This window comes from Falco rusticolus, chromosome 5, assembly GCF_015220075.1.
Source record: "Falco rusticolus isolate bFalRus1 chromosome 5, bFalRus1.pri, whole genome shotgun sequence".
NCBI classification, from domain to species: Eukaryota; Metazoa; Chordata; class Aves; order Falconiformes; family Falconidae; genus Falco; species Falco rusticolus.
The window spans coordinates 72,347,942-72,361,565 of record NC_051191.1 but is presented as its reverse complement, the minus strand read 5'-3'; positions in this window follow the sequence as shown (position 1 = coordinate 72,361,565).

Genomic DNA, 13,624 nt, shown 5'->3' with positions numbered 1-13,624 from the left:
TTTCCAGCTTTTTGTAAATAAGGTGCATCTCTTGGGTGATTTCAAGTCTAAAGGCACCCAAACAGAGTGCAAATAAATTTATACTGCAATACTGGATGACAACACATGCAACAGTTGCAATTCAGATCGATCAGACCTTTGACCTAATCCTTGCTACCAAGTACCATTCACGTACATCTTAATTTATCTCCGCTTTGTTAGTTTACAATTAGATTTATTGATAACAGAAATGTTGATACTTTAAGTACAGTCATAAAAATAAATATATAAAAAAAAGCAGAACTAGAGGAATGAATACTCCCTACCTTTATTTTTTGCCGCACACTCTCTTTAAATGTATATTACTTACATAGATCAAAGCAGATAATGGTGTATAATCTTAATTTCTTAAGATGAAACAGGAATTACTCACTTTATATTAAAGCAACAGCATTTTTTTTGGTTGGACAGATATAGGTTAATGTAAGGAAATTTATATTCTCTGTAACAGCTGTTATAATAATGGCTTGAGCCTAATAGTGAAGGGTTTTTTTCAACAGTGTTTCAAACTTATTAAGTGATCGATAACGATTTCTGAGCTCTCCTTGCCTGGATCTCTGAGGTTACCGTGAGCCCAGCTGGCAAAGCTGAGTTTATGGGTGTTAGACTTCACTGACGTCGAGGGCTGAAGCTGGCAACTGTAAGCCGGAGACAGCATCTTTCTGGCCTCACATGAAATGAGCTAGACCTCGTCAAGCCATCTGCTGCTTTCTGCTCTGAAATATACAAAAGAAAGTCAAGTTTTGATTGTTTTTTCCTGATATCTTGATTCTCACATCAGTGACCTTTTAGATAACATGATGAAAGCCAAGGCTCACAAAGCCAACTTTGGCAGCTAGCACAAACTTGATAATCTCTAGATTTCCTAGAAGCACAACTCAGACTCCTGCCAATTCTTTCTTCTGAGTACTGAGGCTGTATATTGAGCAGTACTGAAAGCTGAACTTCGCTGTGTTCTCTACCATGTGTGAGCAGATAAAATTACTTCTTCATGTTTCTGAATTAAAAAACGCAATTGTATCTTCTTCATCTATGGATTATCTAAGGGTGTTTTAAGCATTTAAGTTGTGAAGATCTTTAACAAAAAGGCAGCAGTTATGTAATTTTGGCATCTCCGTCAAAACCAGTACAAGGTGGGAGAAGGTGGTAGGTGATGAGCCAAACAGAGAGTTTCACAGAAGGTGAGAAATGCTGACCATTTAGGAGACTTCCCATGCAGAGACACACAAAAAGAAAGGGGGGAGCGTGTTGGTGTTAGTTCATTCTTCAGGATATAATTGCACCAGACTGGGCTGTCTACAGGTGATAGGTACCTCTTAAACAGTTACAGTCATCTGAAAATCCTGTGTTCCTTCTCTAGTAAAGAGAAATCTTGGGAAGGTGGGCTCTATTCCTGCAATAAGCGAAACTTCACTGAAATTCCAGGGATGTAGGCTTTTCAGCACTTGCAGCATCAGGCTCCTTTTGATGAACAGACATTTGTAATAACCCAAAGAAGCTGGGAACCATTACATACGGTAAGGTCATTTTACAAGTGTGCTGGAGCAGTATCAGCCACTCACCAAAGAAACCGTCACTTGCAGAAGATTATGCTGTAGTGAAAACCTAGCAATTCCCTTCTGGTTTCCATTTGGAGGGCAATCTTCCATGGTAATGGTCGAGATTTCTTAGAGACTTCAGAGGAGACAAACCTGGGAAGTGTCATGGTTACCATCAAAGAAAGATCTGGAAGAAAATAAAGGTAAGCATCCAATTAGGTAAGAAAGTCAAAATGGATTTACCTGAAAATCCAGATTTACTCTGGACAGCAAAGAGCAGGAGAAGGAAGGAGATTTTGGATAGTTGACTGTTCCCCAAGACCTAATTGTCTGTCTCAAAATCAGTTCATCCTTAGTAATCATGGGCTCTGCTGTCATTTCTTGATAAAGCTACCTATCTTTTCTCCAAAGTTAAATGGTAAATTAGTGGACAAGATTAAATGCCTTTTATTCATTACCATGTCCAGCAGGTCGTACTCCTATCTAATCCGCTCAAGGGACTTACCATGAAGCATCCGTGCAGAACACATGATTCTTCATGTAAATAGGGAAACAATGGTTTCCCTGACCATTAAGGAAAGGAGGAAAGATTTAATAACGGAACTGCTTAGCCCAGCTATACAGATCAGAGGAGCCATCCTTGTGTTTGGTTTGTGCACACTTCCCTACGGCCTTTTGTCATACCACTGCTGGTTTGCGGTCACAGTAAGTGGGCCACAGCTGGTCTGGGAAACCACAATAAATATATGTATACAGGGCTGTATCCCTTAACATGTTACATGGCCTGTCCTCTCAAAGAGTTACAACAAAATGAAAGTCCCAAATAGTGCAGAAATGCTGCAATTAAGCTGAAGTAAGAAGAGGCTCTTCTGGGGCTGAAGAATCGATAGAGAAAACCACGCAAATTCCACACCATGTCACACTGGAGAGTAACATGGGAAGAAGGCAAAATAGAGATGGTCTCCATGACTTGTTCATCTAGTTTTATCTGTATCGCTCTTGGTCTATACTTGAGGTGATTATTCACACATTTTGATAATTTTTCTCTCTTCTTTATTCCTTGTAATTTATCTTTTCTCACGTTCTTATGACCTTGCACAATGTGTATGGATAATTCTATATGAATAATTCTATATGAATTGTTATAATTGCACTGAATATTAGTTTACTGAATAAAGTTAAGTTTGCCTAATTTCTGAAAAACACTGTGATTAAAACCTGTACATGATGGTAATGTTCTGGACTCTATTGACACTTTTCTATATATAGAACCTCAAATTATTTTACAATTAATGAATAATTCACACCACCTCTGTTTAAGTCATCTAAATCCTCAGAAGTTTAGGTGATGACCAGTAGGTTGCATGAAAAATTTATAGATGTCTCTCTACTGAAGCACTTAAAAATATGCTTAAACATGAACATTTTCTAACTTCAGTAGGATTTCACAAAGAATATCACATGAATTCAGTTTAAAGTTTTGAAAATTATAAATTTGTCATGTAATTCGGTAAGTATCCAGATTATTACACAGTAAAAGATTTATCATGTGAGTTGTCTCAATGACTTTGAAAGTGGAATGTGGCCATTGAAACATATTTACCATGTGAATTAGATTAATTTTTATAACATTTTTCAGCAGGGAAATAGTAAATAATGTTAAATTGGGTTTGAGTGCAAGCATACTCACAACACCCACACTACATCTGCTCCATTTAATTCCCATTTTCAAAGTCTTCTTCATAATGGGATGACTGAGCTATCTAATGAACAAAAATGAAGTCCTATATTGTGGAGAGCATCTATTTGATGACAAGTACCTTAATCAAATTTATTCATTTATGAAAATTTCCATTGCCTTTCGTAGTGTGTGTAGAAAGAATTAGGATTACTGTATTAGGAAAAAAACTACAATATTCATGCATTGTAAAGACTGGGCTGTGATTCAGATTTTGCTGAAGTACAGAAGTGAACTTTTCAGTCTCTGAAAGTCTATTATAGTTTCATTAGAGACATTTAAGAAAGCACAGACTTTATATTTCAAATAAGTATTATTCAGAAATGAATTGATTACTGTTAGCTTACAAAGAATGTCATGCTATAATGAAAGAGTAAAATTCTGATTTGGGAAGGAAAGGGTGTGACTGGAGCCTTTTGTAAAGTATCTTTGTACTTTTGTCTAATACTTTTTGTCCATATATCTTTGTCAATCACATGTATGGAATATTACCAGTGAAGGTAATGCATCCTGGCCCCAGGGACGGCTTACAAGGTTGAGGTGATGTATTCAGGGTGTCTTCCCTGTTTTAAATACAAAACCTCCACCTAGTTTTAACTGCAGGGCTGTCAAAAGATTGTTCATCATGGGTGTAATTTTATACAGCTATTAAAAATCCAGTGTATTCAATGATGGCCATGAAAGGAAACTAGTTTTCAAAGAGTTAAACATTTATTCACAACTGAGAGTTCACATTTTGCGTAGGGTTTTTACTGTAATGTTGAACATGATGCTGGTCTACAGAACATTGATCACCCTGTGCTTATGCCTATGTATATAAACAATACCTTGTAAACATACTCTTCTGGAACAGGGCATGTTTACCTTCCATATACAAACAAGTCATAGAGCAAGCAGAGCTATAAGAAAATGAGATATACCAAGGCAGGCAGAAATCCTTCAAAGGAGTGGCTGATACCCCAGCAGGCTGTGCTGCCATTCAGCGAGACCTGGACAGGCTGGAGAGCTGGGTGAAGGGGAACCTAATGGAAGTTGAATGAAGGCAAGTGTAGGGTCCTGCATCTGGGGAGGAACAGCCCCTGGCCCCCGTACATGCTGGGGGCTGCCCTGCTGGGAGGCAGCTCTGAGGAGAAGGCCCTGGGAGTTGGGGAGGACAGCAAGTTCCCCTCGAGCCAGCTGTGTGCCTGTATGGCCACAAATGCCAATGGGATCCCCGGGTGCATTAGGAGAAGCGTGGCCAGCAGGTCAAGGGAGGAGATCCTCACCCTCCACTCTGCCCTGGTGAGGCCACATCTGGAGTGCTGTGTCCAGTTCTGGGCTCCCCAGTTCAAGAGAGACGGGGAACGACTGGCAGGGCCCAGCGGAGGGCTACCAGGATGATGAGGGGACTGGAGCAGCTCCCTGCTGAGGAACGGCTGAGAGAGCTGGGCCTGTGTAGCCAGGAGAAGGGAAGGCTGAGAGGGGACCTTACCAGTGCCTACAGATATCTCGAGGGCGAGTGTCCAGAGGATGGGGCCAGGCTCTTCTCAGAGGTGCCAAGGTGTGACAGGACAAGGGGCAATGGGCACAAACTGCCACATGAGAAGTTCCATCTCAATAGAGGGAAAAAACTTCTTTACTTTGAGTGACAGAGCGCTGGGACAGGCTGCCCAGAGAGGCTGTGGAGGCTCCTTCTCTGGAGACATTCACAACCTGCCTGGATGTAGCTGTGCAACCTGCTCTACATGAACCTGCTCTAGCAGGGGGATCTCCAGTGGATCTCCAGAGCTCCCTTCCAACCCCAACCATTCTGCATTTCTGTGAAAAAAGCTCAGCTTCCTTGTGAGGGCCCTGAGTGCAGCCTGCGTCTCCCCCCAGAGCCTGGCAGAAAGAGGTCCATTCCCACTGGCACACACTGAGCCGCATCCACACAGGCTGGCTCCTGGCTCTCTAACGCAGCTGCAAATATTGCCTATTTTGGTAGGTAGAACACAAGTTCTTTAGCAGTGTTTTGTTATCTTTGAAAGAAATATAATGATGTGATCACAAGCACTTTTTTTTTTTTTTTTTAAATTGTAATCTGAATTAATAATATTAGAACAATTGAATGATTGTCCCCGGAAGTTGGTTGCTAGTTTTTGCTAACATGAGACAATTATGCCATAAATTTGTCTTTCTCTCATATAGGTTCAGGAAAAAATAACTAAAGAAATGCTGTACATTACAGTTTTGAAGGCAAATACTCAACTGCTTTCATAAGTAATAATTACAAGTACACTGGCTGTTTGGTTCAAATCTGAATAGGACCATCTGTTTATTTTATGCTTCAAATGGTATTTAATTTTCTGGTAGGTAGGTTAAGGTTAACTCTTCCACTATTCTTTTTTTCCTGAATGAACGTGCAGGTACTCCTAGGTATGCATGATTTATGTTAACAAACTGCTCACTCAATAAATTTAATAAATGTTTGTAGGATGTGGCCCTACTTCCCATAGGCTTTCATTTCACTGTGCTATCCAGCTACTTGGCCTCTAAAGACCAAATTTTCTCTTGGTCTTTATTTTCATCTATGTGTTTTTTCTAATGCTTAAAAATACTTGTAAGGCACAAGAAGGTCACAAGTTCATCAAACAGGAATTTCAGTGCTGATGATCAGCTTGCCTCTTTAACATAACCTGTTTTGTGGCAGCCCTGGAAGATAATGCTGAAAAATCATGATATTTACTAACATGCATACCATCTGTGGAGCCAGTTCCATTTTAATCTCATGTCCCAGGAGCTCACACTACCAAAACAACTATTATTTTTAAGTAGCTCCATATATATACCAGGATTTATGCTTTTGTTTCGTTTTTTTTGTTTGGTGGTGTTTTTTTATTATTATTATTGATAAGTGCGTATACAACTTCTTAACAAGGGCACCCTAGGAAATGGGATAGATCTTTTCAAAGCGTCCTTTTCCTAGTAAGACAAACAAGAATGTGTTTCTGCTTAAATAGCTGAGAAATAGAAATGTAGGCTGAAAGTCAGTTTTAGCTAATGTATTTCCAAGCAAATGACCGAATGTCTCAGAATAAAGGGATGCTAAGAATGAATACTTGTCTTACTAATATTAGCCCCAAAAGTAACTCATTTCATTGAAAAAAAATTTTAATATGTAATGCACACAATATAAGTTACAGTCTCATTAATGACTTACTAATCGGGTCTTCCTCCGAGTCACAATAGGAAGCTGTTTTTAGAGCAGAAAAAAAATGCATGAAAGGACCACAAGTACTTAAATGGATTGGGAATCAAATTGTCACAATTAGATAGGTATCTGAAGATGTGCGCAAGTATTTAGTGGGATTTTCAAAGACATTGTCATCCTAAAGGTGCCTGCTTCCAAAATTCTTCAGCTACCCCTACAGTCCTCTGCTTCTAATGTTAAACCAAGTGCCTAATGTTTCACTTCTGGGCATGTCTACGAGACTTGTCCTGTCCGCAGAGCTGAATTCTCCATGTCTAATTCAGGCCTGATAGGATCCACAAGCACAGTTCCTCTGCCTGTATCACCTCAGGAACTGTAACCCAGAGACATGTGGTAGGCACATGTAGTGGGTTCCCAAAATCACTAGTCACAAAACGTGGAGTGCTGGGTAGCAAATTCTTCTCATTCTTCAACAGAGTGCCTTACATTCCTGGCTATGGAATATTTTGTTAATCTTGCAAAATTTGTTGATGAATCTGTTTCACTTTGCATAAAGAAATATCTGGTAAAAAGAGAGAAGCAATAAGTATGATTCTGCGGCCTTGTGCAGGTGCAATTCACTGAGGGGCAGGAGATACCTAGATCACAGCCCCTGTTCCAAGGCTGTTTTATATAAGATGTATAATGTAAATGTTGAATATAGATAAATGTATTTAAAATATGTAAAGCAACCACTGCGGCAGGGATGGGTCCTCTCCATGAGTAGCCCTACTTTTTATGTTTACCAGCTCCTTCGCCTGTGTGAGCTGCACACCCAACCTTCATATGGCTGGAAGCCACATAGACATCCATGCCCTGTAGGCTGGGAGCAGAGGGAAGCAGGGGCTCTCAGCAGGAGCTGACTGTAGCTCTTTAGGAATTCCACCAGCCCATTACTGGGTCAGACTGCATTAGCCATGCAGTTGGGTCCTAAATCAATGTAATATCACCTTCAATAGCCTGGGCTGCCAGACCATCCCACAAACAGACATTCAGGTTACCCCAAACCCCATTGCACCGACTCACAGCACCAGGGCTAATCACACAACCAAGATGCCCCCAGAAACCATCGTTGACCTGCTCAAGAGCTGTACATGGTTCAGGGTTGTGTGAGCCTCTTCTCAAGAGGGGGAAATCTCTATTATTTTCTCTTGAGTGAGAAAACAACTTCTAGTCACACATCAATGATTAAGGTAACATTTTTTTTTCAGTAGTATGTGGTATATGTGTCAGTGATTTATAGCTAATCATGCTGTCTTCCAAAACAAAGGATCCTTAATTATTTCTTGTAAGTTAGCCCCATTTCACGTCAGAGCGGGAAGGGGGTGAATGGCCTTCTTCCCAGCTTTTACTACAGACTAGTGATTAAGGCAGGATATGTGAAGGCTTGAGAGGTCTGGGGTCCAGAAGGCAAACTAAACACATTGGATTACATCTTTTGTTCTGTGACTTTTCAATGTAAAATCCGTGAGTCAACCCTGAAAAAGGTACAAGAAGCCAAGACTTGTTTTCACCCTTTCCCTACTTCCAGGTATATTCCTTCTTTACTGGGCTGCTGCAGGATCATACTTTCTTGCTCACTCTCTCTCAGGTTTTATGCATCCCTCATGTTGTAGCTCCCTCTTGGTGATTTGGTCCCAAGTGACCAACGAAGAAACAAATATATCAAAAATATCTCTAAAATAATTGTGGCCTTTGGAGTTAAGTCTCACTGAAAGCTGTATCTTGTAATGACAGACTCATGAGCTTTCACAGGCTCCTTTTGAGGATGTTATCCTAAATCCTGAAATCTTGGCATTTTTAATCATTCCTTTTAGGCGCAAAGGATATAACTAAAACTAAGATGATCTAAACACATCCATTTTAACATCAGCTAATTTCATATGTTTAAATACTATCTCTTCTACCTCTCTTACCACCACCAAAAGGAGCAAGCGATATTATCCAGTGCTAAAGCTGTGTACTCCGATGTAATACCAAAACATTTACAGATATTATGTAATATACATGTACGGATATTAATGCTGCAAGATCTCACACCTGTCATTAGATGATTTTAATGGGAAACTGAGAAACTCACATGTGTGCTTAAGTGGCTTGCAGGTTCACACACCACAGAGTAGATTTAGGCGTGGTACAGGTGGGTTTAACCACAATTAAAATCAAAGGAGCTGCATATTCTCATCTCAATTAGAACTGACTCACACAGTCATTCATGAGCAGTACAAGAACACAAGAATTTTAACAAACAACTTTGTGGAGCTTGATGAAATTCATTTCCTAGTCACACTGACTCCTTCAATTTGTTTCCAGGTCTAATACAGGAACCATATGGAGAGAGGCACAGAAAGATAAGTAGGCGTTGCATGCCATTACTCACCATCTGTTTAGGCAAGCCGTGCTGAGCCGAACAAGGAACGGGTCACAGCTCCAACGACATTCATCGGTCAGAGCCCATCTAAGAGCCAATGTGGACTACAACAGCATCTGGCTGCCAGGGAACATATGGGAAGATTTTCCTGGGGTTACCATGCAAGATGAGGACAGCAAGTGGTTGACTGGCGAGGGAGGAGCAGTGGATGAAGATAAGTAAGTGCCTGGGAAGCAAAAGCCTGTGTTGAGAGATGGGATGAAAAGGGAATGAGTGATACAGGGTTAGATGGTAAAAGGCATAAGTGATATGGCAGTGCAAGATGCTGACATCCAGATTTTTATTGCAAAACAAAGCCTTACATTTACTAAGAGTTGAAGATTTTTCACTAGGTTTCATAACATTATAGTGCAATATTATTCCAACCAGCATTTTATCAGTGACAACCTTTCTTAGCATAAATTATAAAACTATAAATGTATGTTAAATCATATAGCATGCATTTACCAAAGATTTACAAGCGAACTTATCCACTGTAGAGCTGTGTTCTCAGAGAACCTGCCCTGCACTTCCCTGCACCTGCAGAGAGCTGGGGATGGGAGGATAATTATGAGCATTGAGAGTCTAAGCCAGATGTTCCAGGAATGGAGAAATTTCATCTTTGGTTGGCTGGCCTCTAAAGGCAGGAAAACAGAAAAAGGAAGTGTCCATGTTTGAGCTGGCATGTGCCACGCAAATCCTTGCCTAGTCAGCGCCAGGCCTCTGCTGCTGGCAGCCGGCCGCCGTTGAGCTCTTTGCCTGGGGTTATTACCACAGACCAGGCAAGTGCAAAGCCAAATACAGAATGTACAGGGAAGGCTGAAGTGTTAAAGGAAATATGGTTGTGAAATAGGAGTGCATGCAAATGAAGGGAGTGCAAGCCTTATATGATATGCTAACTTAACACGTTCCACAGTATTTTGCTTCAAAAAGGTTAGGTGTCACTTCTGTGCTTGGATCACTTAGACTTATGCGTTTTAGCATTTTACCAGAAGAAGTATATAAGAAAATATTCAGCAGATATGTTTACAACTTACATCTTTGTGTTTTATTACCAAGATGATTCCTAATTTTCTTTTTAAGCAAAAGGAACTAAATAAAAGTTAGCCCCTATCCATTAAATGATTAACCTTGGATGTATGTTTTTCCCAGTGCTGGAAACATCCCTTTTCACTTCCTTTCAGCATATTAAACAATATCAGTAAGGCAGTCCTACTTACAGTTTAGAGCAAGAATTTCCACTTCAAGACAGCCTTGATTTTTAAAATTATTAATTGTAGTTTGAGGACAGAAGATATGCTAAATCTACATTTCAAACATTTTTTTCAGTTCCTTCTCTTAAATTTCTTTTCAGAAGAGCAACTTGGATAAACAGTCAGTTTAATAATAATAAATAAATCTTTGTTAGCCACTTCCAGCTCCTTTTCCATTAATCCATCCAAAACTGTCAACATGTCAGTGGACTGCGGTGCTTGATTTCAGAGAGGTCTGAAGGAGGAAGGAAAGCATTATGAAAAATGTATTATTGAAAACAGGAACATCTCAACTGAATTGCACACAGAGACATTTTAAGATTAAAATAACAAGTGCTCAGAATGAATGAAAATGCCTAGATGACACAGCAGTGACAGGCACAGACGAATGAGACTCATAATGTCTGGTTGGTATGTGTTCTGACAGAGTTCATGCTTTTTCATTCTAATGTGAAAGATGAGGACTTCTTTATTTTCTATTCTCATCTGCTGAAGTGCAAATTCTGTGACATGTAACTATTCAGCCTTTGGGTGGAGAAAGATCCTTCTGTCCGAATCTGGGCAACCTCTTAGATCTTGACCTGATACTGGAGCTATGGGACGCCTGATGCTGGAGCTGTGTCTAGTCTCCACAACACCTCATCCCTGTCTGCATATCCCTTCACTTCTCAGACATATCTGCCTCTCCACACAGTTGTAGGAAGGCTTAAAGAATGGCCTTACAAGTTGGTGTCACGTGTGTGTCTACTAGATTCTTCCTCTGCTCAAGGAGGAGGTTGATGAGCCGCTTCACACAATTTGAGCCATTTACTGAAGGCAGCTGCTGCAGCCAACAGCTGAACTGCAGAACCTCCTTCAAGGCATACAAAGGTGTCAACAAGAGAGGCAGTAACTTAAACAGCTTGGCTTTCATTATTTACAGTCTTAATTTAACCAAATGAACAGAGGGGCATCTACCAGTACTGTTGTTAGTAGTTGTGGTGGGCCAGTTTTTTTAAGAGGTCTTGACCACTGTTTTCTTAAGTAAAAAAGAGCGAAATCCGAAGTTTCAGGGATGGTGGAAAAGGCCAACAAAGGTAATTTTTTGCTTCAGGATTAAGGGGGAGAAAAGCCTTTGTCTCAATTAAGAAAAAGCTTCTGTAAAATATGGGAATAACAAAGATGCACCATGGACTGAGGTTCTTTCTCTCAGGATCATGTTTCGTTAATTAGCACTGCTTGAATAATCATTTTTGAAACAAATTTAGGGGATATTCTAACCTTACCTAAAAATCTGAAAATTACTTAGATATCCTTAAGCTTGCTTTATTATAAGTTCATCACCTTACAGAAGTTCTCAGTAAGACATAAATAACTGGCACTACTTAGTTTGATCTTTGTTTCAGTTGCACACACAGAGAGTCTTCTGGGTAGATGGTTTTATCTCACTGGTAGCTGGTTCTCCAGAGCACAGGATTTGGGTGATTTTCCATTTCTGGACAAAGAAAGAAATAAAGCTGTAGTCAATGTCTGACCATTTGCTGTTTTAAAACCTCTTCTAAGTCTTTTTGATTGGTTATGAAGTAAAAATTCTCATGTCACAGCAGTTAAATGCTGTATAACTAATATCTGCATTGGTATGGTATTCTTCCTAACTGTTTTTTCACTCCTGTTTTCTCCATTTATAGTCTGAGTTTGTAAAATATGTTGAGAACCTTCAGACTGAGAGGGACTGTAAGTTTAAGTTATCACTGCTGTATAAATCCCAATCACAGCAGCATTTAAAAATCACTACTTCAAATGAAATCCTGGTGTAATGCAATCTGTTTGAGAAGTTATGTACATTTTCAAAACCATGTACAAAATAAAAAAAAGCTAGACTTGTATATTTTGAACCACCAGATCTAACTCAATGCTGGGCAAATGCACAGAAGATCCGCACAAGGGGAATGCAGCAAATGTCAGAAGGCTGAAACTAAAGGACATGGTACTCCATGAATTTCCTCTCCTTTCCATAATGATAGTGCAAGTACATGAAGATATTTCAGTTTCTTAGCTCTATAGCTTCAGCATCCAGATCAAGTACCCAAGCTGGGCACTGGCTACAGATCTATTCCAGATTAAGAATTCATCTTTACATTTTATTTTCCTCTAGCTCATAATGAAACTTTGTATTAACTAAAATATAGCAATGAAACTTGTCAAGAACCTGTGTGTCTAAAAATGTAAAAAAAAACACCTTACTTTTGCCTCTCAGATTTTACAAAAAATTCTTTCTGAGAAAAAAAACAGATTCTGAAAAGAAACAAAGCACTCTTGAACTTTCATACTTTTTGAACATAACTGCTGGTGCAAGACACAAGAACATCCATGCTACTAGAGCTTGTGGAATTTTTCACGTACTGTATCTTTTTAGAAAGTGAAAATTATGTATATCATGGAAAAAATAATGTTTTATCTATTACCTAAGATTAAAAAAAAAAAATGAAGTTATATTTTGAGTCAAAGAATAAATTATATACAATTTATTCTTAAAATGAAATCTGCTTTACACAGCCATACAATGAATCAAATTTAGGTTGCTCTTAGGCAAAGTGAACAACTGTGAAGTTGCTCAACAAAGTCTGACTCCATGAAGAATATCTGGGCCTACAATGCACAAAAAGGCATTTAATTCCTCTTTGTTTCCTTTTACCTGCATTTAGTTGCTTTAGACCATGATGTCTTTATGATGGTAGCATGATTCTGTATTCCTCCTAGAGGACTTACTGCAATGCCATTCATATTTGATTGGAATATTTTAGTAATACAACAATACCACAATAATTACAGTAGAACTTACTATTTTAAACAGGGCCTCATGTAGGAGGAAAGTAACATTTTCAGTGGTATTGCTAAAAGTAACTGTATACAAGTATTGTGCAGGTCTATAAGAGATGAGCAAATCTTGGAGAGTTCAGCCCTTCCCATCCGTGCACTGGATTTAAGCCTAAAGCCAAACAAAACTGTGAATTGTGAGGTGTCTTTGATTTCACCCTGTAGTCAGCAGCTGGCTCTGAAGCATAATCAAAATTTGCCCAAGTCTGTCAGAGATATTTTAAGACAATCTCCTAAATGAATCTGGGCCATTTCAAATTCACAATGAAATCTTAACCCAAACAAGTTTCATGTATAGCCGACACAATTGATAAGGAAAAAGATAATTCAGTCTCAAAAGGGACAGAATAGTTACCTGCAAAGCAAGAAATATACTTTGAAACAAGAAACAGTGAAAGATCAGGAAGCTATTAACTAACTAGTCACAGTAGGTATGGTTTAGCAAGCTGAATTTGGCAACTACTACCATATATCATTACCTTTATTTCAAGCTTAATGTACAAAGGAAAACTTTGAAGAGATTACTGTGGGTTGAAGGCCAGCTTAAAGGCACTGTGGTGCTTGAGCAAACAAAAGGTAAGC